This window comes from Hemicordylus capensis, chromosome 11 (genome assembly GCF_027244095.1).
Source record: "Hemicordylus capensis ecotype Gifberg chromosome 11, rHemCap1.1.pri, whole genome shotgun sequence".
Taxonomy (NCBI): Eukaryota; Metazoa; Chordata; class Lepidosauria; order Squamata; family Cordylidae; genus Hemicordylus; species Hemicordylus capensis.
In genome coordinates this window covers 28,189,363-28,215,829 of record NC_069667.1, presented here as the reverse complement: position 1 = coordinate 28,215,829, position 26,467 = coordinate 28,189,363, and the positions used below count along the sequence as shown (strand labels likewise).

The 26,467-nt window shown below is 46.7% G+C and overlaps 1 long non-coding RNA gene across 1 annotated transcript in view; it reads right to left on the bottom strand.

The window, feature by feature from the left end:
* Positions 1 to 9,439: 9,439 nt before the first annotated feature.
* LOC128335671 (uncharacterized) overlaps positions 9,440 to 26,467 on the bottom strand; it is a 68,426-nt gene continuing 51,398 nt past the window's right edge. Inside the window, exons 4-5 of the long non-coding RNA XR_008311674.1 lie at positions 25,728 to 25,868; positions 9,440 to 9,718 (exon numbers count right to left, since the gene is read on the bottom strand). This is a non-coding gene — a long non-coding RNA (uncharacterized LOC128335671). The remainder of the gene's footprint in view (positions 9,719 to 25,727; positions 25,869 to 26,467) is intronic.

Sequence of the window (26,467 nt, the reverse complement as noted above, 5' to 3'; positions counted from 1 at the left end):
AATGGCCACCGCCACAAGGGTAAGGCCTGGGATGGGCTAAAGACTGCCTGAATCAGGCAATTTGGGCATTAACAGAGGCTAGTGGGGAGGAGGTGGAATCTCTGGAGATCCCCCCATGGACTCAGAGAAGCCCCCTGGAGGGTGTGAGTAAATTTAAATTTTGTTTGGGGAAAACTTAACCCACCCCACCCTACCCCACCCCAAATTGGCCGGGGGTTTGGTTTGATATTGAAACAAAACAAGGGGTGGGGTTTGGTCGGACCGAACCAGCTCAGTGTCAAACAGGTTTGGAAATGAACCTGTTTGCAGATCCCTACCAAGCCGTGCTGTCCTTACATGAGCCATCTCTGAAGACATTTAAAACCCCACTGAACAGGAGATGCTGATTTGCTTCTCTGATGTTTCCTGGACTGGACTTAATACAATTGTCTCTAATGTGGCCTTTTCTGAGCCTTCATTAGCAGAATGCCAAGTACATTCTAAAACCTACCATGATTACCGTGCTTTACTATGTCTGAAGACAGAGACGCCACCTTCACGCTATTGTCTCGACCACCCTGGCATTCACAGCAATAGCCCCCTGGATTTCAAAAATCCTAGTTGGGCCCTGTGGAGTCGGTTTGGGGGTGGGACGTTTCCAGTCCTTGGAGCTGATGATGAAGTTTGGTGAAAAGGCACCCTCAGCCTTACCCTGAGGAGGCCTGCAAACTGCAGCTTGTAGGCTACAGCCTCACTCCCTCCTGTCTCCATTCTAACTACAGGATGCTATAAGCTAGAACACTTAGTCAGGGGGAGCAGTTGACCTTCTGCGGTAAAGTGCAGAGTTGGCGGTTTAGGAAGAGTATGAGGAAGCTCCAGGAGAGAGAGAGAATGCTTAATGCTCACATAAACCTTCCAGCGTTGGGATGCCCAGCCAACTTATTCTTTTAATTGACATTTTAATGTCTTTTAAGCACAGCAGAATGGTTGATTCAAAAGGCTTCCCCTCACCCCACACAACAATAAGAAAAAACAAACAAAGAAGAGATGCACGAAAGAAAGAAGGGGGAAAGGTGACCTGAAGGGCAAAATAGACGTGATGTGTGTGGGGGTGGCGGGGTGGGGGGCATAGGGCAGTGGAAGAGCATTTCCAGGTAGGGCTGGGGAAAGCGCTTGCCTGAAACCTTGGTGAACTGCTGCCAGTCAGTGCAGACAATGCTGAGGAAGACGTACCAAGCATCTGACTCAGAAGAAGGCAGCTCCTGTGTTCCCATGTCTAAATCACTCCATACTTAAAGTTACTTTAAAAGTTACTTTTAAAGGTCTGTTTAAGGCAAGCTCCTTTTTGAATAGAAAAACAGTGCTAGAATGGTTTTCAGTAGCTTGGGAAGGGAACCCTCAGGTTCAAGTGAGTTTGGGGGCTCAGGTTTGATGAAACTGGGGTCTCTCCCAACACAACCTGGAGATGCTGCCAGGGATTGAACTTCAGGTCTTCTGCATGCAAAGCAGATGTTCTTCCACTGAGCTACAGCCCCATCCCCTCAGAGGAAAATCTTGGAGCACACATGTAGTTTCCCATCCAAATGCAAACCAAGGCAGACATGGCTTAGCAAAGGGGGAAATTCTTGCTCACTTTCACAAGACCAGCTCTCCTTCCCAGTGTTCATGCAGAGACAAGCAAATATTCAGCTAAAATGTGATGATCTTCTCATTCACACAGGTGACTTCTCATAGTCACCTTTTTTCTACTCTACGAAGCCCCACACATCATACCCTTACCTTCTGGAAGGTTCTTGTAGAGCCTTGATCATTTGGGCTGCCCTCTTCTGAGCTTTTTCCAGTTCTGTGATATCCTTTTTGAGATATGGTGACCAGTGTGAAGGAAGATTATATAGGAAGCATCCTGCCCTCCTCTTCTTGACATCCCAGAGTGCCCGGCTGATCAGAATAACCTTTGTTAACTCCAAAGCATTCATCAGTAGCACGGGAAATCTCTGAACATCTCTTTCAGAGCATTCTTGGGTGGGAAAGCATGCATAACACTGTTTGTTTGTTTGTTTGTTTGTTTGTTTTAAATGGAGGCATTTTGCTTTAAAACAATGTTTGGCTCAGTTTATATATAATCAGCGATATAGGAAGGTGCTGAAAGGCATAATCTCATACTGCGCAGGAGAAGGCAATGGTCAACCCCTCCTGGATTCTACCAAAGGCAACCACAGGAAGGCTCTGTGGGCGCCAGGAGTCGACACCGACTCGACGGCACAACCTTTCCTTTCCTTTAACTCTGTCAAAATGTTTTAGCGCCCCTGATCACCTGAGAACACAGGAGCATCATTTGACATATTTTTGAGACGTATTCTTGGTGGTGGTTGTTTTCTCCCTGCCCCCCCCATCCTTTTGGTCTTTTTGTGATTACTTATTTATGGCATTGGGACAAGAGACGAAATGCATTTTTAGTTAGTTCTAGAGGTGTTTAAAAAATAAAATAAAAATCATCCACTGCTCTACTGCATGACTCTTCTTTTCTGGTGAGTTTCCTGCATAACTTATGAGACGCCTAGAGGATTGCCAAAAAGGTCCAAAAGCTCATGCACATTTTCTCCTTCATACATGATTTATTTGCAAGTATCATCAGGTTCATTAGCAACCTGGTTCAGAACCCAAGGAAGGCAAGAGAGGAGAAACTAACTCACTTCAGTGTCTGCAGAGACAAATGAGGAACATTTTTTCTCTGCAGTATAGTGCACTGGCCCTTGAACCCTTGAGGAGCCTTCGTGGGGAACATAAGAAGAGCCTTGCTGGATCAGGCCCGTGGCCCATTTAGTCCAGCAGCCTGTTTCCCACAGTGGCCCACCAGTGGCATCCAGGATGTCCCCAAGCAGGAGATGAAGGCATAAGCTATGCTCTTTCTCCTGCCATTGCTCCTCTGCAACTGACACTCAGAAGCATCCTGCTTTTGAGCCTGGAGGTAACCTACAGTCTTTAGGACAGTATCCCTGTCCTCCATGAATTGGTCTAAGCCCAGCTTAAAGCCATCCAAGCTGGTGGCCATCACCACATCCTGTGGCAGAGAATTCCACAGATTAAGTATGTGCCATGTGAAAAAGTATTTATTTACTTACTTACTAACTTACTTATTACATTTTTATACCATCCAAAGACTCTGGGTGTTGCACAACAAGTAAAAAACAAAACAAAACACCATTTAAAACAAACTGCTTAAGAATATAAAAACAAATTTAAAACAATTCAGAACTATTTTAAACCAATTAAAATATTTAATAACAATTTAAAAGCATTGGAAGGCCTGACCAAACAAGTAAGTTTTGGGGGCTCTCTTTAGTTATGCACTTATTTATTTGTGAAGGCCAACAACGAGCCCACACTACAGAAATCTGCCGGGAGTGCATTCCATAAACCCGGAGTAGCTTCAGCTTCATGTTGCCACCAGACGTACTGGTAACTGGAGATAGACCTCTTCAGATGACCTCAATGTGTGATGGGGATCAGACAGAAGAAGGTGCCCTCTAAGGCACTTCCTTTTGTTGGTCCTAAATTTCCTGGCCTTCAGTTTCATGGGATGGTCCCGGGTTCCAGTGCTGTGAGAGATGGAGAAAAATTATCTCCATCCACTCCTCCCACACCATGCATAATTTTATAAACCTCTACCATGTCTCCCCATAGTCACCTTTTTTCTATACTAAGAAGCCCCAGATATCATAGCCTTACCTTCTAAGGAAGGTGTTGTAGGGCCTTGACCATTTGGGTTGCCCTCTTCTGCACTTTCCCCAGTTATATAATATCCTTTTTGAGATATAGTGACCAGCTTGAAGGAAGATTATATAGGACCTAAATGAAGTCTCTGTTATCCCAGATTCTCAGTTCTTTACATTATACATTCGTATTCCTATTCGTCGTCGTCTTCGTATTTGCGGGCATCCTGACTAATGAGGCATGGGCACTCCTAACACCAGCACCATGCAGCATTAGCCCTTGCCTTAGCTGCCACACTTTCTGAAGCCTGGGTGCTCATTTACCAGAGTGCCAATACTTTTAGGAGCACACTGGGCAAAGCACGGCACTGTGAGGATATTCCTCTTCGGCTAAAGCTTCACACAGGCACAGTAAAACATTACTCAAAGAGCTGCACTCAGGGTCAATGGGAGCAGGAACATAGGAACATCGGAAGCTGCCATATACCGAGACAGACCTTTGGTCCATCTGGCTCAGTATTGTCTATGTCACAGACTGGCAGCAGCTTCTCCATGGCTGCAGGCAGGAGTCTCTCTCCGCCCTCTCCTGGAGAAGCTGCCAGGGAGGGAACTTGGGACCTTCTGCTCTTACAGAGCTCACACTTCTATTCTCCCATTCAAATGCAACCAGGGCAGACCCTGCTTAGCTAAGGGGACAAGTTATCCTTGCTACCATAAGACCAGCTTCCCTCTCCTCTCCTCAGCCACTGGCCCCCAGGTCTTCATGTGAAGAACGCTGATTTAGACTCTCCCCTGGTCATCTGCGCACCTGATCTAGGTGCCATCACCCTCCTTTCTGGCTATCTGTCTTTTCAGGCAATGCCACCTTCTCCCACTGTGTGCTTTACGGTGCAGGGCTACAGTCTCCCTCCCTCCCTGAGGTCTGAAATCATATATACTTTTAAAAGAGGCACTAAAATGCAGCCAGAAGAGAAGCACAAACAGACACACAGGCACACACACATTTCGTTCAGAAAGCAAACAGCTCCCAAAGAGAATTTTATGTAGTTCTTGCTGCATCCACTGTGAAATATACACACAGGGATCAACAGGCATAATTTAAGAAAGCTCTCAGGCTGGTGCTGAAATGGAGGGTTTAGTCAAGTTTCTGTACAAGGGGGTGACATTTGCTCTGCAGAAGCAAAGCATTCCCTGATGGGGTTTTAAACTGGTTTACCTGCCGCAGCCGCTCCCAAGGAACGCTGGGGACTGTGTTTTTGTGGGAGGGCAGAGACTTCGCTGCTGGCAAGCACTCACTCACCTCCTTGCAGAACTGGTTTTCCAGAATGGTTCCAGCCTAAATTGGGGGATTAGAACTGGGGCAGGACTCTTCCAGGGGCGGAGCCACCATTGTGTGAACGGGTTCAAAGAACCTGGGCCGCCAATGAAAAAGGCCACCGAAGCCCACACAGGGGCATGGATCAGGCTCTGGAAGAGCCCTGAGCAAACACTCCTCTGCCCACATCCAGGCTCCAGAGAGCCCCAAGCGAGCTTTCCCCCATCCATGTCAGGCAGCGCGGAGCTTTCTCTGCAAGCAGCTCTAGAACATGCCTGCACGGCATCAGGTCTGGGACCTGGATCCAGCCCGTGGGGCCCACAGGTGGGACTATCCTGTCACAGCAGCAGGAGCTCTAAGAGTCCTTGGCTTGCAGTGCAGTCAGCTGCTCGAGACCAGATCCGCCCACCCTGGGCTGGAGCCCACTCACGCCATTCCTCTTTCCCCCTGATTCCAACTCTCTGTCCCCTCACTTTCATAACATTAATTTTAATGTAATAATTAATGTGCTGAAAAGTGACCTTGCCCCCGCCCCCCCCACACACCATACAAATGGCCATGCTGCATGTACGATGGAGAAAGGGCCAGAAGAGCCTGAAAACAGGCCCAAATGGTGCTTAGAAGGCCAGGGGAGGCTGTCTGGCTGGGGGAGGGGGAGGGAAATGGGGTTCAGCTCAACCTTGAGCCGAACTGGTTTGATGGTGAACTGGCTTGACCTCGAGCTGGTTTGCACCTCCCTATTATAAACCTCTATCATGTCTCCACTTAGTCGCCTTTTTTCTAAACGAAAAAGCCCCAGCTGTTCTTGCCTTGCCTTGCCCTGCCTTGCCGGGAAGGTGCTCCAGGCCACTTGGCTGTCCTCTTCTTCATCTTCAGTTTCCCAACCCCGCAACACTGTTGCCTGTACCAGAGATTCCCAGATGTTGTTGACGGCAACTCCCAGCATTGGTGCCGTGGCCTTGGGCTGGGGATTTGGGGGATGGGCATCAGATTGACATCTCAGGATCCCTCTTGCAGCAACAGTTCCCCCACCAGGTTCCCACTCAGATCTTAAGCTGTCTTGAACTGCATTTCCACACATGGTGGTGGAACAGGCAAAGGAACACCTTTGGGGGCAATCTGGAGTGGCAGAAGCTCGTGGAAGGAGCAAGTATTAAGAGGCCCTTGGCTGTTCTTCTGTTCAAGCCAGCAGCCCCCTTCACCTGCTTTTCATAAAAAGGTGTCCCTCCTCTCCTACGTAATGTCTGCTTTGGCCCTGAGAATAATTGCCTCCTAGCTCAAAAACAAGGTTCCTTTCAATGGTAGGTGGTGCTTTAGTTTCCTCAAACAACCGCAATTTCTCAGGCTCTTCCCACAGTTAGCGTCTGCTGCTGCTCGGAGCATTAAATGGGCTTCCATACTGTGTTCATTATGATAAGGACATTGTAAATGAAGTGATAGCTTATAGTAACAAATAGCACCTGACATCCAGCGCTATCTATCCATCCTGTAATGTGAAACAGATGCTGAAGTCCACACCCCTGATGAGTTCATTAGCGCAAGAGAGAGGAGAGAAACACACACACAACTTCCAAGTGTTTGGAACATAATAGGGCTAGAATGGAGATATTTATTTGCATGCCGCCTAGCCACGGAGAAGTTAATGATGCCAAACCAGCTGATAAATGTGGGGCAGTCATGTCATAATTGACCTACAAGGGGATCAGGTGGCCAGCAGATGGTCAGCCGACCCCCCAGCAGCTTTATGTGACCCCAAAGAAGCATCCTGTGGGTGTGGTCAGGGGGACATGGGGGAAATTCTTATACTGGGGTGACTCTAGAACAACTAGTTTAGGGGGGAAAGGGCATAAGGGCAAAGGGCAAAGGTGTGGCTGAAAACCCCCCCGGGCTGACTTGGAGTCAGTTCGAGGGTTCTAAAGTGTGTGTGTTTGTGTGTACACACACACACACACACACACACACACACACACACACACACACTCATACATATATACAAATATATATAAGCAAATGGCCAGGGTCCATTCACACTGGCCTCCAAAATGTGTCTGGAACAGCTCCAAAATGTGACAAAACGTCCCTTTGAAGAGCAGGGGAAGGCCGGCAGGGGGAGGGGGAGATGGCAGAGACCATCCCCCTGGGGCTGTTGTAGCATTCCTGGACCCGGTGGTGAGTCCTAATTTTTTCTGCATTTTTTTTTACCCCTTAAAACCCTTAAAACTGGCTTGAATTCGAATTCGAGTCAGGGGTCTCTTCGGGGGGCACAAAATCAAATATGCCTGGTCCAGTTTGGACTTAACCTGTTTGGACTTAACCTGAACCAGGCAAAGCGGTTTTGTGAACGGCCCTATATAAGGCAGCATCCTGTGTTCCTATGCCATAGTGGGGATGGGATCCTAGCTCAGGCAAATATATTTGTTCAGAGAGAGAGAGAGAGAGAGAGAGAGAGAGAGAGAGAGAGAGAGAGAGAGAGAGAGAGAGAGAGGCTGCCAGGACCCAGTGGAAAAATGGGAAGGAAGGACCTAGGATTATATGAAATAGGGGGAAAGCCTCACACTGTATCTAGAGGCAGAGGGATTTTGTAGGATTTATAGAACGCAGGCACAGAAGCAAGGAAACTTGAGAGGAACTGGCACTCATACCAAAGTAGTCAGTGTGCCTCTGTACTGAATTTCACATACTGATCTGTAAAAGAAAATAACGACGACACAGCTCTTTGGCTTTAGGTATCTATCTATAAACAGATAGACAGAAACAATTCTTTTTTGCTTCGCTTCAGTTCAGTTGAAGCTTATCCCACTAAGCTTTAAGTGCATCTGATCACCCATTCTTTTCTGAGCTATCTTTTCTTCTTGTATTTTTTCTATTTCCTTCTTCTCTTTGCTCATCTACCACCAGCCTTATTTTTTAAGTTAAGGTATCCACCTCGGTCTCTCACCTACCTGCATTTTCTTTAGCAGCTCCTTTTCATCAGAATCACACATACACACTCACAAACACAGACAACTGCCATGAACAAAGTCAGACCCTCCGTCCTCTATCTCAGTATTATCTGCTCTCACCTCCTTGCCCAGATCTTCAAGGGGTGTGCACAAAAGCAGTTTGCCTGGTTTGGTTCAAGTCTGAACCGATCTCAAACAAAACTGGGCATGTTCGCCCCCTCCCCCCGAACAGACCTCCCAGCTTGGCTCAAATGTGTGCTGGTTTGGGGGTTCTGATGTAAAAAACCTTTAAGCAGCACTTACTGCCTCCGGCGGCACTGCGGTGGCTTCAGGGGGTTGTGTCCGGCAGTTCTCCCTCCCCACCGGCCTCCCCTTGGTCTCAAAATGGCTGGATTCAGGCCATTTTGGGCCTGTTCTGGACCTCTCTGTGCTGTTGGTGACCATTTTGGAGGCCACCATGCATGCATACTGGCCATCTGTGTGATTGGGGTGACCAGACCATCTGTGTGACTGGAGCCCAGAGCAGTTCAATGGCCAATAATAATAATAATAATAATAATAATAATAATAATAATAAATAAACAAGATGCTTCCCTGTGCCCAAAGGGCTCACAATCTTTCAAAATAAAATATAATAAAATAAATAAGGTAGACACCAGCCACAGCCACAGAAGGCCTGCTGTGCAGGGGGTGGGCAGAGACCGTCTCTCCCCCCCTGCTAAACATGAGAAAGTCACCGAGCAGGGGCAGAGGGAGGCCAGCGATGGCCCACGCCCAGCCCACTGCCATGGCTCCTAGCCACGCCCCCTGCGCCTGACATCAGACACTAAGCCCCACCCACTGCATCTGATGTCAGACGCAGGGAATGTAGCTTTGCTTGCAAATGGGGCCATGCGGCCCCACTTGCAGGCAAAATCTCCAGCCAGTGCTGTGTTCGCAACATGGCTGGAGTGGCTATCTCCGCGCAGCCCCGTTTGTGAGCAAAGCTACTCCTCCAGTGTCTGACATCAGATGCAGGTGGCATGGCTGGGGTGCGAGGCACAGCCCCTAGGGTGGGGGTTGTGGCCCAGGTTCTTCGAACCCATTTGCTCAACGGCGGCTCAGCCCCCGTCACTACTTTAAAAGATGACCCTTGGCTCAGTTAGCAGGGAGTAACAAACTGTCCTGCTGTATCCTTTCATATTGTCAAGTGATGGAGGTGGTGTAGACAGAACAAGAAAAGAAAAGAAAATGGAACATTCAGGCCTATCCTCTCCCAAGAGTGCATTGAAGAAATACAAACCCAATTGCCGGCAGACTTTAAGAGTCTGGGCTGGCTGTCAGAAATGCGAGTGAAATCCAGAGCTGCCTCTCTGCTCCTTGGCCAACTCCTCATAGAGCCATCTAAGCCCCATGAAATGTCTTTCCATAAAACGGAACACAAAACCACCTGGGCCAGGCAAAGGATCTTTGAACTGGAGAGAAGCACCATCGGCATGAAGTGAAAAGGACAATCGCGTTTTATTATACGCCCTGACAAAGGAGCATCGGGAAGGACTGAACATCCCAAACATGGGTTTGGACAAGTGTGAATTTGATTTCTCTGCTCTAAAGTTCATTGGCACTGTATAAAAATAACTTGAGAGCCATTGTCAGAGACGGCTTTGAGTGCCAACCCAGGCGTTTCCAATGATCCCAGCAAAAATCTCATCTCGCTCTGCTTTTTAAGTTGTTTAGTTCTGATTCAGCAGTCTAAAAGTGTGTTTAAACACGGCAGGTAACCATTTCCCCTGGAACAAACAGAAAAGAAATCAGGTTATAGTGAGGGCACCCAGCAGGATTCAGCGACAGTCTTCTCAGTGTCAATGAAAACTGATTTCCGTAAGAAAGACACTCAGTGAGAAGAGAACAGATTCTGGGAAACATGTTCTGCATACATGAGAGAGAAAAGAGGTAGCAAGGAGGATACTCTGAGATAATTATGTGGCGAGAAGAAACCCCACAAGCAAGGGGTAGAGCAGCACCGTGACTTTATCTTGTGGTATCAGGAATAATTCAGAAAATAAACTTGCCACTTGTCTTTTATTTTCACCACTGTTAAAATGAGTGGAAGCCACAGAAGAGCATTAGGGAGTCAGCACGGTATAATGGTTAGAGTGCTATGCATATTTGCATATTTCTTCATATTTGCATATTATGCATATTACTGCTATGCATATTTGCATACATATACCTGTCATAGTCTTATATTCTTGTGAGTTCAGTTGTTGCTCGTGCCCTCAAGAACCCACGTGTTAAGAATACTGTGAGTGTCACAGTATGTGTGTAAGGGAAAGATGCTTAACTTGCAGTCAGCGGTAGGAGTGGGGAGTGTGCTGGCATGGGGGGGGGCCCTCTAAAGACCTTTAGGTCTAGGCTAAAGCCACAGAAGAGCATTAGAGAGTTAGCATGGTGTAAGGGTTAGAGTGCTGGACTAGGGCCAGGCAGGGAGGCCTGAGTTCAAATCCCCATTCAGCCATGAAACCTGCTGGCTGTCTGGACCAGTCAGTTATCTCTCAGCCTAATCCACTCACGGGGTTGCTGTAAGGACAGACATCACCATGTACCCCACTCTGGGCTCCCTGGAGGAAGCCCACACCCATCCTGCGGCTGCTTCATTGGTTACTGGTTGGCTTCTGGGCTGGATTCCAGGTGCTGGTCTTGACCTTTAAAGATTTACACGGTGAGAGACAGAGAGCCATTTGGCTCCTCTGGAATAGTCTCAGATATTTCTCCATGGGAGGAACCCAGCTGACATGCATTTGTCACTGCTGCCTCAGCATCATGGCAGAGTAGGGGGAGGGCAGGTATTGGACTCTGAATTTCATTTAAAACAAAACAAAACACCAGTCATTGATGGACTTCATTAGCAAATTCCTCCTCTGCCCCTTCGCATGTCAGGGTGCCAATTCTACTATGGCCTCCCACTTACATATTAACACAACTCTGCTAAACTCAAGGTACCATTTATTTCTCAGGAGGAGTCCATTATTACTGCTAAGGAAATGACCAAGAAAATCCTGGAGTAGTTTATGCCTCGAAGGAAGAAACATATTGGCAGAAACAACAAAAATAATTTGCCTAAAACATCAGGGAGAAAAAGGAATGCAGCTCTTGACTGTTTGCACAGCTCTGCTTGAAAGAGCAGATTAGGAAATGTTGATGCTCGCAGGAAACCTTCAGGGAGGCCCGAGTGTTAATCATGGGGGAATGGTTAATTCTTTGCAGACAGACAGACAGCAGCAACAGCCCAAAGACAACAGCACTCAAAACAATAAAAATATGATGGCGTCTCTTGAATGAATTTGTCTTGGTGCCACATTTTGTGTATTTTAACTTGCTTTGTGGGCAATTGTTTGTGGGAAAGTGGCTTATGAAGTTATCAGATTGAAATGTTAACAAGTTGAAGCTACAGACCTGACTTGTTGGCCCCAAATCTACTCTCCCCCAACGTGTTGCCTCTTACTCATGAGTGTTAGCCTTCTAAGACCATATATTTGGACAGAGCTAGCCTGACATGGGGAGGGAAGTGGGGAGGCAACATCTATGGAGGTCTGACAAGCTCTGACAGCAGTGCAGAAGGCGGCATTTGGAACCCGGCCATCTGGGTGCTAGTGGCTGGCCTACTGAGAGAAATTTATCCAAGTCATCCCATTGAAGTTAAATAGCAAAATACACCCTGAAATCTCAAAACCAAGCACACCGATTAGCCAAAATGTCTTCAATGAGTACTCTGCAAAATGCAACCCAATAATTTCCACACACTAGCAAGTTACAGCAACATAACTTGACACCTTGTGAATATGTCTTTAAAAAGCACTGCATCCCCAGATTGCTGCAAAATCTCCAGATCGGGGGAACCCCCCCCCCAAAAAAACCAATAGCTTGTTTTTTAAAAAAATAAATCCTGTCCCTTTTAAGCAAAGAAATAGCATTAAAGGCGTAAACTGAACGTCTCATTCTTCTCCCACCTCGTGTTTATGCATGAATCTTCCAAGGAGAGTGTCAAAGTAAGATAAATACAGATGTAACCTCAGAAGAACAGACAAATGATACTGTGGTTTTTCCCCCATTCCCCCTTGCTTTGCTTTACATTATTGTTAATATTCAGGATCAAACTGCCAGTATCAAAAGCTCCACAGAAAGTGCTTTTCACAATGAACTGTTCAGGTTGTAGAATAGAACAGTTTGCAGCGTTACAATCCTCTTTTGTGGAACTCAGCCTGGTGTTTATACTGATTTGTAGCTGGGAAATAAAACTGTTTATATCTAAATCAATATACATTACAGGTTCTTAATAATTAGTGAAGGAATAAATGGTGAGTAGACTGTTTTAGGGATTTATAAAGGCAATTGCAAATGTCTGATCCATTTCACAGAGTAAGTTTTCCACTGTCACAATATTTAAGTTTTTAATGGACTCTTATTCAAGTCAAACCATGAGCATTGTCTGGGTCAGTGATGTACAAACAAGGCAACAAAGCCTCAGTGCAGTTCTTCACACAAACACAGGGACACAGGAAGCTGCCTTCTACTGAATCAGAGCATCTCGATCACGATGGCTTATGTACCAACTGGCAGTGGTTTCTCCCGGGTTGCAGGCAGGAGTCTTGCTGCCTTGCTACCACAAGGCCAGATCTCCTCTCTCTAGACCAGCTCTCCCGGTCTAGAGAGATCTCCTAGTCTAGAGATATTTGGGACTCCAAGATTGTTTTCAGGACTTGAGAATGTTGGGTCCCAATAATAAGTTGGGTGGAGCTGGACACAGTTGGGCTGACTTCAATTTTGGCACTGTAATGAAGTTGCAGACATGATTACTAGAGAGAGAGGGTGGAGAGAGGGAAATGGTCATACTAGAGAAAATTGCTCCCTTGGAATCCGAATAATGTTTTGCTCTTGGAGTCAAGGAGAGGAAGTGATTATTAAATGCATTCCAGAGGAGAAGCATTGAGACTAGCACTCTGAACTCCCACAAGACTCTGGTTAAGACCTCTGGTTAGAAGCGATCTGATTAGATAGACACCAATAATAACAGAAAAAAGAAACTTCAGCATTTTGGATGGAACTATGCCCTCCTTTCCATTTTCTTGTTGTGTTTGACTTCATTCCTCCTATGATCATTTGTCTGGTTTTCTGCAGCAATTGTTTCGAAATCTTCATTTTTAAGAAGCTGCCGTATACTGAGTCAGACCCTTGGTCCATCTAGTTCAGTATTGTCTACCCAGACTGGCAGCAGCTTCTCCAAGGTTGCAGGCAGGAGTCTCTCTCAGCCCTTGGAGATGCTGCCAGGAGGGAACTTGGAACCTTCTGCACGCAAGCATGCAAATGCTCTTCCCAGAGTGGCCCCATCCCCTAAGGGGAATATCTTACAGTGCTCATATATAGTCTCCCATTCAAATGCAAACCAGAGCAGACCCTACTATGTAAAGAAGACAGTTCATGTTTGCTACCACAAGACCAGCTCTCCTCCCATACAAATAGGAAGCTGCCTTCTACTGAGTTAGACCACTGGTCCATCTAGCTCAGTACTGTCTACCCAGACTGGCAGTGGGTTCTCCAAGGTTGAAGGCAGGAGTCTCTTGTGGTCCTATCTAGAGATGCCAGGGATGGAACTTCCCTGCATTCTGCATTCAAGCATGCTGGTACTCTTCCCAAAGCAGCCCCATCACCTGAGGGGAATATCTTGCAGTGCTCACACATGTTGTCTCCCACCCAAATACAAACCAAGGTGGACCCTGCTCAGCAAAGGGGACAACTCATGCTTGCTATCACGGGACCAGCTCTCCTCCCTTTCTCTCTACTGGCTCTCTCAGCATAATGAGAACCAAATGGTTTGGGGGCTCTCCAGACTGGAGGCTTTGATGAAATTAATCCACAGAACTCCTTGGAAGATCAGCTTTCCTAGCTATTCTTAGAGAGCCTGTACAGTCCTTTGCCGAGTTCAGTTCTGGAATGCCTGCCCTAGGGAGACCCTTCTGGCTCCATCTTTGCACATCTTTTGGTGAATGGTGAAAACTGGCATTTGGATATGTTGCCTCCTGATGGCTGATGTGCCTTTTACCTGTTGAATCTCTCTCCTTGTATAGCCTTTTTAAATCTTGCTTTAATATTGTTGCTACATTGTAAGCCACTTTGGGGAGACACTGACTGCCAATAGGTTTCCGGGCAAAATACAAAGTGCTGGTTATAACTTATAAAGCCCTACACGGCTTAGGCCCTGGGTATTTAAGAGAACAACTTCTTCATTATGAGCCCCACCACCCATTGAGGTTATCTGGAGAGGTCTGTCTCCAGTTGCCGCCAGCTCGGCTGGTGGCCACACGGGGTTGGGCCTTCTCGGTTGCTGCCCCGAGACTGTGGAATGCACTCCCTACTGAGATACGATCCCCCCCATCTCTGACAGTTTTTAAAAAGCATTTGAAAACCCAGCTCTTCACCCAAGCTTTTCCAGCTTTTTAAAATGTTTGGGTTTTAATCTGTGGTTGATTTTTAAATTGATAAATTGTTTTAAGTTTTGTATATGTTTTTAACTTGTTTTATGCTATTGTTAACCACCCAGAGACAAAAGTTTGGGGCGGTGTACAAATTAGATAGATAGATATGTGTGTGTGAAGCCACTGAGGTGTTGCCCAGTTCTGACTCCTAGTCTAACTGATCCTTCTTCTTCTCTTCAAACACCTTAATCATGGAAGGAAAGGTGTTCCAACACTCATCACCCCCCCCCCCGTTTTCTGGGTCTCCCTGTTGAGGCTGTACCTTCCCAGGACTCCCAGCCTCCACTCAGAATCCTCCTTTCTCCTTGGTGTTAGCAGCCCCCTCAAGTGAGAAGAGCTCAGTTCAGTCACCCAAGCTTCACAATCCCTCCTGCCACCCGGCACCATTTTGCCATGGCTTACTGTTGTCTGTTGCCACTTAGCTCTGTGGCTTTCCAGCTTCTGCCTCTCGATGCTCTTCCTGGGATCTTGAGAAGGGAGGGCCCCATTGGCATGACTGTGGGAAATGCGATCCCCATCAACACATATGTGTTGGTGCATGTGTGTCTAGATATACATACACACACATAGAGGAAACAGAAACTCCAGCGAGGTCCTCGGTCCATTTCACTCCGGACTGCCTACTCTGACTGGCAGTGGCGCTCCAAGGTTTCAGGGAGGAGATCCTGCCCCACCTGGAAATCCAGCTGGTATCGAACTGGAGGCTTTCTACATGCAAAGCAGATGCTCTACCACTGAGCTACAGCCCCATCCCAGACAATTCCTATAAATATTTTAAAGCATTAAATGAACGTGGACTGATGTAGGACATTGAAGAAACAATTTTTACATGTGTTTATGCTGGCCTTGGGCCAAAATAAACAATACTACTACTACTACATGTGTTGCCTTTTGCCGTAGAATTATACGGAAACAATAAGGCTTTTCTCCCAGGTTAGGGCATCCCAGCCTGGGTTCGGCTGCTCGTGTGCAGCGCTGGGATTGGGGACGATCTTGGCACTGCTGCCTCACCTCACCTTACTTTGAGCCCTGGCCTTTAGTCAGGGTTAAGGGTGTGAGTGTGTCCTTCAGCCTGGCACCGGGTGCGTGGGCTGGAGGAACGTCGCCCAAGCCTACACCAAGCCAGGCGGTGAGAGCGCCGGGGCCAGGGAGGACCCCTCAATGCACCAGGCTCCTGGAGGACTTTCTCCTCCAGCTCCCTGCTCTGCCAATTGCCATGGCGCCGCTCTGCAAGCAGCAGAGGCTGGATGGGGAAGGAGACTGCGAGCCGGCCTCCCCAGCAGCGCTCTGCCCTGCCAGCAACAAGGGCCGTGTGCATGGCCTTAATGCCTTTTCTTGCTGCACTGCAGGGACAGAGAGCGATGGCGGGTGGGATGGTGCATAGGAAGGACTTGGACACACGTACACTTTCCCAAAGAGATCTGGAATCCATCATTTTACACTTAATTGACAGCTAGTTCAAGCCAAGTGCTCTCTGATCCAGTTACATTTGTAATTTTTGGACAGCTTTATTGGCATATGACCGGTGAACACCAGCCGGCCATAATGAGAAGCATGTGTCCTGGAATGGAGTCCAGTTTGCCATTCACTCTCCACCACTTGCACACCACTCTATGAGTTCACCAGGGATGAAACAGCTGGATCAGGCATGCCGCGTCCACAGCTCTGAACTGAAGACACTGAACACAACTGGACTTTGCATAGGAAATGAATGGAGGGAAAATAGACTGAATGCAGATGCCCAAACCACTGCAGAAGACATAGATTTTGAAAGGTGATGGAATGCTCTTTGCTAGTCCAAATATAATGGATGGGTATTAATATTAATATTAATATTAATATAGATGGAGATGATGATGATAGAGGAGAAGAAGAAGAAGAAGAAGAAGAAGAAGAAGAAGAAGGAGAATTTTAAAAGTTCCCGAAGTAGTTTACGCAGAAAATAAATAAGGGAGGGGGCAGGCTGGCTGGGACTGAGATCATCTGATGGCTTGCCTAAGGCGGTGCTGGCCATAGGGGTGGGAAAGCTGGTGTGTGTGTGTGTGCCCAGAGTGCCCACCTGAAGGGGGCGCAGAGCTGAGCTTGGGGGCTCACTGTTTGTTGAGTGCTCTGTTTGCAGTGAGCGAGGGGGAGAAACACAGATAAACTGATCATGGGAGGGGCCACAGGCAATCAAGGGTATGTTTGATTACCTCAGGGCTGGCCAGAGGTTGCTCATGAGTTCATGGTGGAGGTGCAATTTGAACAGGGATGTTTCCTGCTCCTGCTCCTAGCCCTTGTGCTCTAGGGCTGTGCCCTTTTTTCTCCTCCTAGGTGCGGGGAACACACAACGGGGAAATGGGACCATGCCTCTTGACAGTATGGTGGGAGGCAATGGCTGTACTGCCCATGCCTAACGCTTGGTGCTCAGAGGACATAGACATGGCCCTGGTCTCCTCTCACAATGTCCTTGAATGCAGGGAGGGGGAAACGTACCTTCCTCATGTCATTTCTCTATTCTCACTCCTACTTCAATAACAAGACATTTCCTAATAATGTACTATTAATAATCGTTATTGAAGTCGCAGTGATTTTTAAATAAATTAATAACTTTTCAGACGGTTAAAAAAAATGAAACTTACATCACGTTTTTAAACCAACCAACCAACAAACCCAGCATGGAATTGCTTCATCTTCCAGCATATTAAAACATTTCCTGTGCTCTGCCTTATAGTATATAAACACCCACTATTTACTGACTTGCTGACTACTATTATCTGTATACTGCTTTTCAATGAAAAAGTTCTCAAAGTGGTTTAGATAGAAAAAGAATAGGAATAAGAATATGGTTCTCTGTCCCCCAAAACACTCGGATTCTAAAAATAAATGTTCCGATCCAAACTCCTCCATCCTTGAAAGGAATAAACACAAAACAGCACAAAATTAAGAAAAACTCCAGTCATAGAATCATCCACCACCACTTCCCACAAAAATATCCATACTTGCAGTCCATGCAAATGGCTGGACTATAAATATGTAGCCTGTGGCCACTGGGCTCCGACTGTCACGTGGAGGCCGTTTGCCCATCAGATGATGCCAGCATGGGAATTGTCATCGCATGGCAAGATGTTTCTGTGCAGTAACAACAGCCTGGGGGATCTTATACATGGCATGGAAGGTGTGGCCAGGACAGAGTTGGGAGGAGAGCTGGTCTTGTGGTAGCAGACGTGAATTGTTCCCATTGCTAAGCAGAGTCTACCTTAGTTTGCATTTGGATGGGAGACTACATGTTAACGCTGTAAGATATTCCCTTTAGGAGATGGGGCTGTAGCTCAGTAGAAGGGCAACAGAAGGTCCTGGGTTCACTCCTGGGTGTCTCCAAGCAGGGCTGGAAGAGACTCCTGCCTGTAACCTTGGAGAAGCCGCTGCTAGTCAGTGTAGACAATACTGAGCTAGGTGGACCGAGGGTCTGACTCAGTATAAGGCAGCTTCTGATGTTCCGATGTACTGGAATGCAGAAACCTTGGACCTTTTGCTGCTATCAGGGCCTGTTCTGCTCCAACATAATATAAACACAGGACCAAGTCTGTGTGATCCATCAATAAGAGCCATAAATGTTTATACACAACCTGGCAAGTTCAGAAATTGGATATGGATTTCTACATATTTAAATCCCTTTCAAGTCTGTGCAAAAGCTGGTTGAAAAGGGCAGAGCGAAAATGTCACGGGAATGAAAAGCACATGAGACTTTCCTCTTCAGAGTTACATTTCCTTTTAAAACATTTTGTTATTACATTTCAAGATGTAGGCCTGGGTTCTTACAGCCATCTCTATAGGCGCCTGCTGTTCAGTACATTTTGCTTCTTGAATGCCGAAGTATGAACAGGTCCACTACCTGATGTGAACTTTTGCAGTGGAGATGAACCTTGTTCTCTTTCCACTTGAGTTGTGGCAACTTCTCTTTCTCTTCGATCTTATGTCTATTTCTGAAAGAGCTGGAAATGTCATGATTCTTATAGAGCACCAGTGGGTGAGAGGGAGGTACCATCAGACTTGTAGTGACCCACAGATATGTTGGTTTCACAACCATCTGGAGGGGAAACCCCAAAGGAACACAGCAATACAGAATAATGGGACATAATGCCATACTATCATGTCACTCCATTCCCACCATTTCTGCATTTGCACTAGCGCATACTTGAACAACTGCATGAGGAGAGCTATGCCCGTAGAGAGCATAAATGGTTCCCTTTGCTAAGCAGGCATTGCCCTGGATTATATTTGGATGGGTGACTGCCTGTGAGCCCTGTCTGCTGCAAGATATTTCCCTTAGGGGATGGGGCCATAGCTCAGTGGCAGAGGAACGACTTGCACGCAGGAGGTCCCAGATTCACTCCCTGGCAGCGTCTCCAGGTAGGGCCGGGAGAGACTCCTGCTTGAAACCCTTGGAGAGCTGCTGCCAATCTGTGTAGACAGTAATGAGTGAGATGGACCAGTGGTCTGACTCTGTATAAGGCAGCTTCCTATGTTCCTAAGTGCCTATATTATTTTACAAGGCACACATAACAATGCACAGGATGTGAGCCAATGTTCACTTGGCTCCCTGACCAGCAATTGTACAAGAACTGTCGATGGGGAAAATATTTACTTTTCAACAAACAATGTCTTCCTTTTTTAAACCAGTGCTTTTTGCTGCTCTGAAACCATCCACTTTCTTCTTTTCTGTTCAAAGGTGTGCTGTGAAGTCTGCATGGGCGTGACTCGGCTCTTCTTTCAGACACGTTAGACACATTGCGGCTCATCCGGAGGGAAAAAAGCTAGTTTCCACCAGGCGGGGAAGAGCAGATAATCAATAGCAAGCCATACAGTTCCCCAGATTGGGGGTGGGGGGGAACCAATTCAGTACAATAGCACATTGCAAAAGAAAGCCGAGTGGTGATTGTCTGCTTGTCGAGAGCAAAAGGGTGGTGCCCTCAGCAGTGAGAAAATAATGCCAAGAAAGAAAAAGGCAGGCCTTGAAGCACCCGAGAGCAGTGCATTTCAAAACACCCGGATTCTCATCCTTTTAAGAAAGACTGTTTGCTTTCGACAATATACAAAGGCATCGTAACTACTGTGGGCAGAAGGAGGAGGCTTGTCCACACAAGCATCATCAGGGTAAGGCAAGTGTCCTGGCCTCACTCGTTTGCGGGCTGGGCATGCTTCTGTTTTGTGATCCTGTGTGATGGGGGAAGCCAGGTAGGGGGCAGAAGTGATCGTCGGAGAGCGAGCAGCTGGGTCCAAAGGTGCTGCCCTAGCCAGCTCTCAGAGAAAATGCCATCCATTGCAGCTCCTCTCTCCTAAACAAGCACTTCCTGCCTCTCCTACCTGGCTTTTCTCCTTGCACACAATCACACAACAGAGGTGCACACAGTTCCCAGACTTGTCCTACCCTAATAATAATAATCTTGTGGATGAGTCTACCCAATTGCAATATGGGGAAAAGTGTGCATGGATACTTCCACAACATCTCAGACCTGGTATCAAGTAGGGCTGTGCACACTGGAAAGCATGTAGGTCTTCTCTCCATTAGACAGTCTCCTCACAGGAGTGTGACTATAACTGAACCAGGTGGGGCACACATCCCTGGGTCCCTGAGAGAGGGGAGGCTGCTGGCTGAGCGACAGCTTGATCTGTGTTCTCTCTCTCTCTCTCCTGCCTGCTGGCTCCTGATGGGTGGACTCATCTTGGCTTCAAGTGAAAATGTGTGCTGGTGCATGTGTGAAAGTAGCTGTGTGCATGAGGAGTTTGTGATATTACTTGCCTGGGGGCTAAGAGAGTGCCAACAATGTTTTTCACCCCCCCCACCAAATCCTGTTCTTCGGCAGCATAGACAAGCGGGAAGAAGAAGAAGAAGAAGAAGAAGAAGAAGAAGAAGAAGAAGAAGAAGAAGAAGAAGAAGAAGAAGAAGAAGAAAGAAGTAAGGGGCTGACTGCACAAAGTGGAATCTGAAACCTGTTCGGAGATTTGGCTGATCTGAAGTAGCCCCCATTAGGCTCACTCAGGAAGTTAAGAGGGAGAGGCGAAGAGAATTTTGGAGCTTTTGTGGACAGGAGCTGAGAAGTTGGCCCCTGCCCACAAAAACGGTGGCTGCCATGTTTTTCCCAGAAGCCCTCTCAGAAGGAGACGACGTTACGATGCAGCATTGTTCTTGGTATATTCCAGGGGGAAATCCTTGGCAGCCAAGAAGCGTTCCACACAATAACACCACCATGCCAAAATAATTAAAGGGAAAAGGGACAGCCCCCCTGCCACCAACTTGGATCAAGTCACTGCTGAAACTTTCTCAGAATTTCTTTCAACTGCCTCTAAATCACCCTCGGTTGTGCCCCCCCTGAATTTTGCCCCAAAATCTTCAGTGAGAATTCTTAGTTCAGCACTACCAGAAAACCAAAGTTCTGGAGCTAGATTCTAACCGAGGGAGGATATTAAAGCAAGCATCTCTAAGGTACAACTCATCCGTGGTTTGCTGGGAGAAGGGATTCCATGGAAATCTAAAGCCGAACCATCACTGAGCCCCAAAGAATAGATGCAAATGTGGGAGCTTGAGGCATCCTAGGGAGAAAAAAGAATAAAAAGAACCAGAGCTTCTGAAAGGGCTGAGGATTTCTGTCTTCCTTTTCAAATGCACACAGTTGGATGTAGGACTGGAGACTGGAGTTTACTCTCAGTCATCGCTCAGAGCCTGTGTGACACTTTGGATGGCCTTAGCATATGCTGCTTGACACACAGCAGTCTCCCAAGATGAGCTGCGGATGCTGTAGAGGCCTGGTGCAGAGGAGGCTGGGTGGCCACAATAAACCCCAGAATTACCATTGACCATTTGTTCAGCAGTAGAGATGATCCACGTGTCTGTGGAACACACAGCTGCTTGCCCATTCATGAAAGATTCAAATGTTGTCTGCATTCCAGATCTCTCAAGATCTCCTGAAGTAACTTTGGGTGGTTGAATTGACTAAGTTAATTTAATGATTGATTCATTGTGTTTTGCAAACTGACTGTCAGACTAATTCATATAATATCAGAGACGGAGGGGGAAATCTACAAGCGTATGGTAGGTTGATTAACGTACTCTTTAAAAAAGAATGACAACCGAAATATTCAGCCGCGCGCTGGTGAATCCTAATGAAGTGAAATACTTATGGGTGATGCTGTCCATATGGACTCACTTTAGAATTAAGCACTGTGTGCTCAGTGAAAAATATCTGCTTAGAACAGGGGTGTCCAACTAGCCGACAAGTCCCAGGCTTGACTATTGCAATGAACTCTACGTGGGGCTGCCTTTGTAAGTAGTTCAGAAACTTCAGTTGGTTCAAAATGCGGCAGCCAGGTTGGTCTCTGGGGCATTTTATTATTATGCCTGTCTTGATTACACTGGCTGCTGATATGTTTCCGGGCAAAAGAGAAAGTGCTTGTTATTACCTTTAAAGCCCTGAATGGCTTAGGTCCAGGTTACCCGAGAGAGTGCCTTCTTCTGCATGATCCCCACCGCACATTAAGGCCATCTGAGGAGGTCCGTCTCCAGTTGCCACCAAGACGTCTGGTGGCGACTCAGAGGCGGGCCTTCTCGGTAGTTGCTCCTGGGCTGTGGAAGGCACTCCCGGCAGAAATCCTGTTTGGCCTGGCCTTCCCAGGTTTTTAAATGGTTGTAAACTGTTTTAAATGTTTGCCCTGGTTTTCCAGGGTTTTTAACGGTTTGAATGTTTAATTGGCTCGATTCTGTTTTTAGAGTTTTGATTTTAATTGATAACTGGTTTTAATTGTTTTTACTTTGTTGTAAACTGCCCGGAGCCATTTTTGGAAGGGTGGTATATAAATCGAATAAATAAACTGGAGGGCCACAGCTCGACACTCCTGACCTTGGGGCTTAAACAAGACACAGGAATGTGCTCTCACCAGTGACGTCTCCATGAAGAACCTCAGGTTTCTAGACCTTATGACTGCTTGCTTGCAAATGATCCTGTCCCAAATGTTGGATGACATCCAGAGCAATGTACCCAAGATGCAACAGGATGAGGCAATTCTCACAATCAGTGGAAAGCGGGCTAAGGGAGCTGAGCGTGCTTTCCATGGACCGTGGGAGCCACCGGGCTTGCAGGCAAGCCCGGTTTCCCCAAAGTGGGTAACCCACTTAAATACCCCTCCCCACTAACCTGGGTTTTCCGATCATGTATTGCTGCAGTGTGGCTCCACGCCACAGCAACACATGAGGAGACCCCCGTTGGGAGGCTGCAAGCAGCCTCCCAGGCTCAAGGGTCTCCCCAGCATAGCCCACGCACTCGCACGGGGCATTCTGGAGCTTCTGGGGCCATGTGACCCCCAATCCCTACAGCCCCCCAGGCTCCATGATGGAGCGGGCAGTCGTGTGGGCAGCCTTTATCGTCTGCAGGGAGAGCGGGCTAAGCCCACTCTCCTCACAGAATCTCCTCTGGCAGGTCTCACTGATTGTGAGACTCGCCTCGATGCCTGGCTTGGTATAAAGGAGCTTCCTATGTCCCAAACTGGCCCAAAGACAAACCTCTTGGGAGCAGACACTGTTATGATGCCTGAAAGGGTGCCACCTCACACCCACTTCCCATCCTGGATTAAAAAAAACCTCCTTGCATCATTTACTGACCCTCCAAATGTGAGAGGAGGAGGAGAGCTGGCCTTGTGGTAGCAAGTATTATTATTATTATTATTATTATTATTATTATTTAGAAATTAGAATTACGCTTGTAGGATTAAGGCTGTGGTGCAGATGCAGGGTATGCTCCTTGCCACTCAGTGTTAAATTCCTGATGAAGGGCATGAAATGGGGAGGGATAACTCTCTGCAAGGTAGGGGTCTTTAATGTGGCGGGCAATCCCCCCAGCACAGTTGCTGCTTGACCCCCATTTGAGGGCTGTGCAAACCTCCAGACACAGAATGGCAGTAGCACTGCAAGAATGACTGACTGTAGTCATTAGCTGTCCACACACCCCACAATCTCTAAACACTGTTTAGCTGAAGTATTGCCGTGATTGTGATAGATCACCTTCAATGCATCACAATTACAGCAATAAGCATCCTGAGAAGTAGTATTTGCTAAGGAGTACCTTTGACAATGCTTTTTATCTAAACAGATCTTACTGTGTCTTCAGTGTTCACCACCAGCACGTTCTCTGCTCTCAAAGAGTGGAAACTACACTCTTAAAGCCAACAGAATAGACTAGAAATAACAAGGTACCTCCCTTGACTTCTGGGCCCCGGGGGGCTCCCTTTCGTTATGGCCAATGGGAAATGTGTGGTGGGTGGCAAGAGAGAAGGGTGGGGAAAGAATGAATCCCACCATGCCTGGATCTTAGCTTCTGAAAGGAAGGGGTTAACTGTCATCCATCTGCCTCCTCCCCTGCACTTCTATCTGCAAGATATATTGACCACAATTGTAGAGTGTGAGCCCTTTTGGGACAAGGAACCATCTTACTTATTTATTATTTACTTTTCTGTGCAAACTACTTTGAGAACTTCTGTTGAAAAGCAGTATATAAATATTCATAGTAGTAGGGGTACTGAGTGAGGGTAAAGACTACTCTGAGAAAGGGAGAGAAGAGGAAATGAGGGTATCTGACACCAGATGGCTTGCGAGGAAAATGGAAGTGAAAAGAGAGTGAAAAGGAGGAAAGAAGCTGTCATTAGTCTGCTGAGAGTTATGAAAAGGGCGGGGTGGATTTCAGGCAGGTGAGCCTGTGTCCACACCACAGTGAGGCCTTCACTGTGATTAGAGAAGGCCTACAAATCTGCCAGACTGGCATCTTAATCCAGAGGGTCCCAAATGCATAGCAAGCACCAGGTTTCAAGGCTGGATTTGTGCATGGAATGGGCTGCAGATTGGTACATGAGGGGAAAGATGCACACAGGCAGACTCTTGGCCAGGAGTCCCAGGAGAGTCTTGGGTAGAGTGTCTGCCAGCAAGCCACATCTGGGGACTCCAGGTTGGAAGCTGGGGCAATGAATGGTCCCACAGAAGAGTTCTGGGGAGCACATGGAGAGCACAGAGACCAGCACTCAGCAGGGAGTTTCCACATCAGTACTGGGCATAGTGTCCACCAGTCTTCTCTGTAGGAGGCATTCCCAGATGTTGTTGACTACAACTCCCATAATCCCCAGCCGAAGGCCATTGCAGCTCTGGATACTGGGAGTTATAGTCAACAGTAGTTACCGTTGATTGACTGTACTGCCAACAATATTGAGCTAGATGAACCTAAGGCAGCTTTCTATGGTCTTATGGATAAAAATAGAACAGAATAGAATATGGATGAAAATTACCCAGAGCAGTTTCAAAGCTCATTACCCAAACCTTTGAGGGAGGCCCTACATTTCAGGTATAATGGGCATGGATTTCTAAAACACAGTGGGAAGTTTCCACATAAATGAGAGTCTACTTACTAGAAGTTTGTTTTCTTTTAGTTCCAGCATATCTTTGGATTTTCAAAGTTACATTTTCTTCTTTCAAAAACATCTACAGTTTGGTCCTTGAAACTATTACGGTGAGTTACTGAGCTAGCTGCCGAAACTGTTTTGCTATGATACACGCATTACCTAAAAGAAAGATGATCTATGAATCATGGGAGTTTTTACCTAAAATATCCTCCACGGGCATCTTGCAAACACCTCTGGAACTGTGAATCACAGAAAGTGTCTGCCTGAGTTTTTAAAATCTGTGGTACCTCTTGGACCTCTTCGTTTATACAACTAAATAAAAAAAAATGGAGCACTAAACAATTTCTAGGAAATACAGGATCATAGCCAAAAATTCTAGCTCTTGGTGCCAGCTAGGATGCCCACAATTTTCTCCCAAGTGCTCACAGAGCTGCGAAGAAGTGAGCATCATAAAAAAATACTGGCCTATCAGGTTGGCAGAAGAGTAGTCCTGAGAGCTAACCAGATTGCTAACTAAGGGGTCATCTTGACAGAATGGAAAGCTGGTAGATGAGCCCCCTCACAACCTGTTCGCATTCCTCTGATTGCTACCCTCTTGTTTGTTTATTGGATTTTCTTTTCAATATGAACCAAGCCTATTCCTCCAGCCTTAGGGCATATAACAACATTTGGAAACATGGAGTCACTAGTAAATTATAAGGTTCAGGAGGCTTTTCTTTTGAGAAAAAAACCACTGAATTTTGGGGTTCTTTTTTCTTCTGATGAGAAATGCTTGACAAGTTCTATAAAGCCCCACATTCATTGCATTACAGTAACTGTCCAATGCTCTTGTATCTCCCCTGCCTACCTTTTCTGTCAGCTGTATGTTGTATCCTCAGGCTCTGTGTTGTTTCCCTTGCACCCTGCCGATCCTTCCTTTTCTCAGCTTCTTGTGTACTCTGATTTTCCTCTCACATATCTCCAGCAGATATTCTTCCCTGATTATAAGCTGTGTAAAGAAAATCTTTCAATACTTATCCCTGGTTCATAATGGGTTAAGTGGCAGTCCTCCCCACAACTGCAGTCACCTCTTCCTTTCCCCACTCTCTCTTATATATATATATATATATATATATATATATATATATATATATATATATATATATATCCCTACACACACACACACACACACACACACACACACACACACACACACACATCCCCCCCCCACACACAAATGTGTGAGTGGGAAATGGGATAACATTGGGACTTGCATTATGTTCATGAATGCTGGGTACCAGAATCCCAAGTGCCAGGACCCCTATAGTTTCCCAGGGTTCCTGAGTCATTACTAGGGATCCCAAACTTCTGAGAAATGATATTTCCCAGTAATATGGTCTCTTTGGCATGAGCAATCTGGTGGCAGCATTCTGTACCAATTGAAGCTTCTGGACTATGTACAAATGCAGCCCCACATAGAGTGCATTGTAGTAGTCAAGCCTGGAGGTGACCAGCATGTGCACCACTATCTTAAGGTCACTTACTTCCAGGAAAGGGTATAGTTGGTGAACCAGTCAAAGCTGATAGGAAGCACTCCTGGCCACCGCC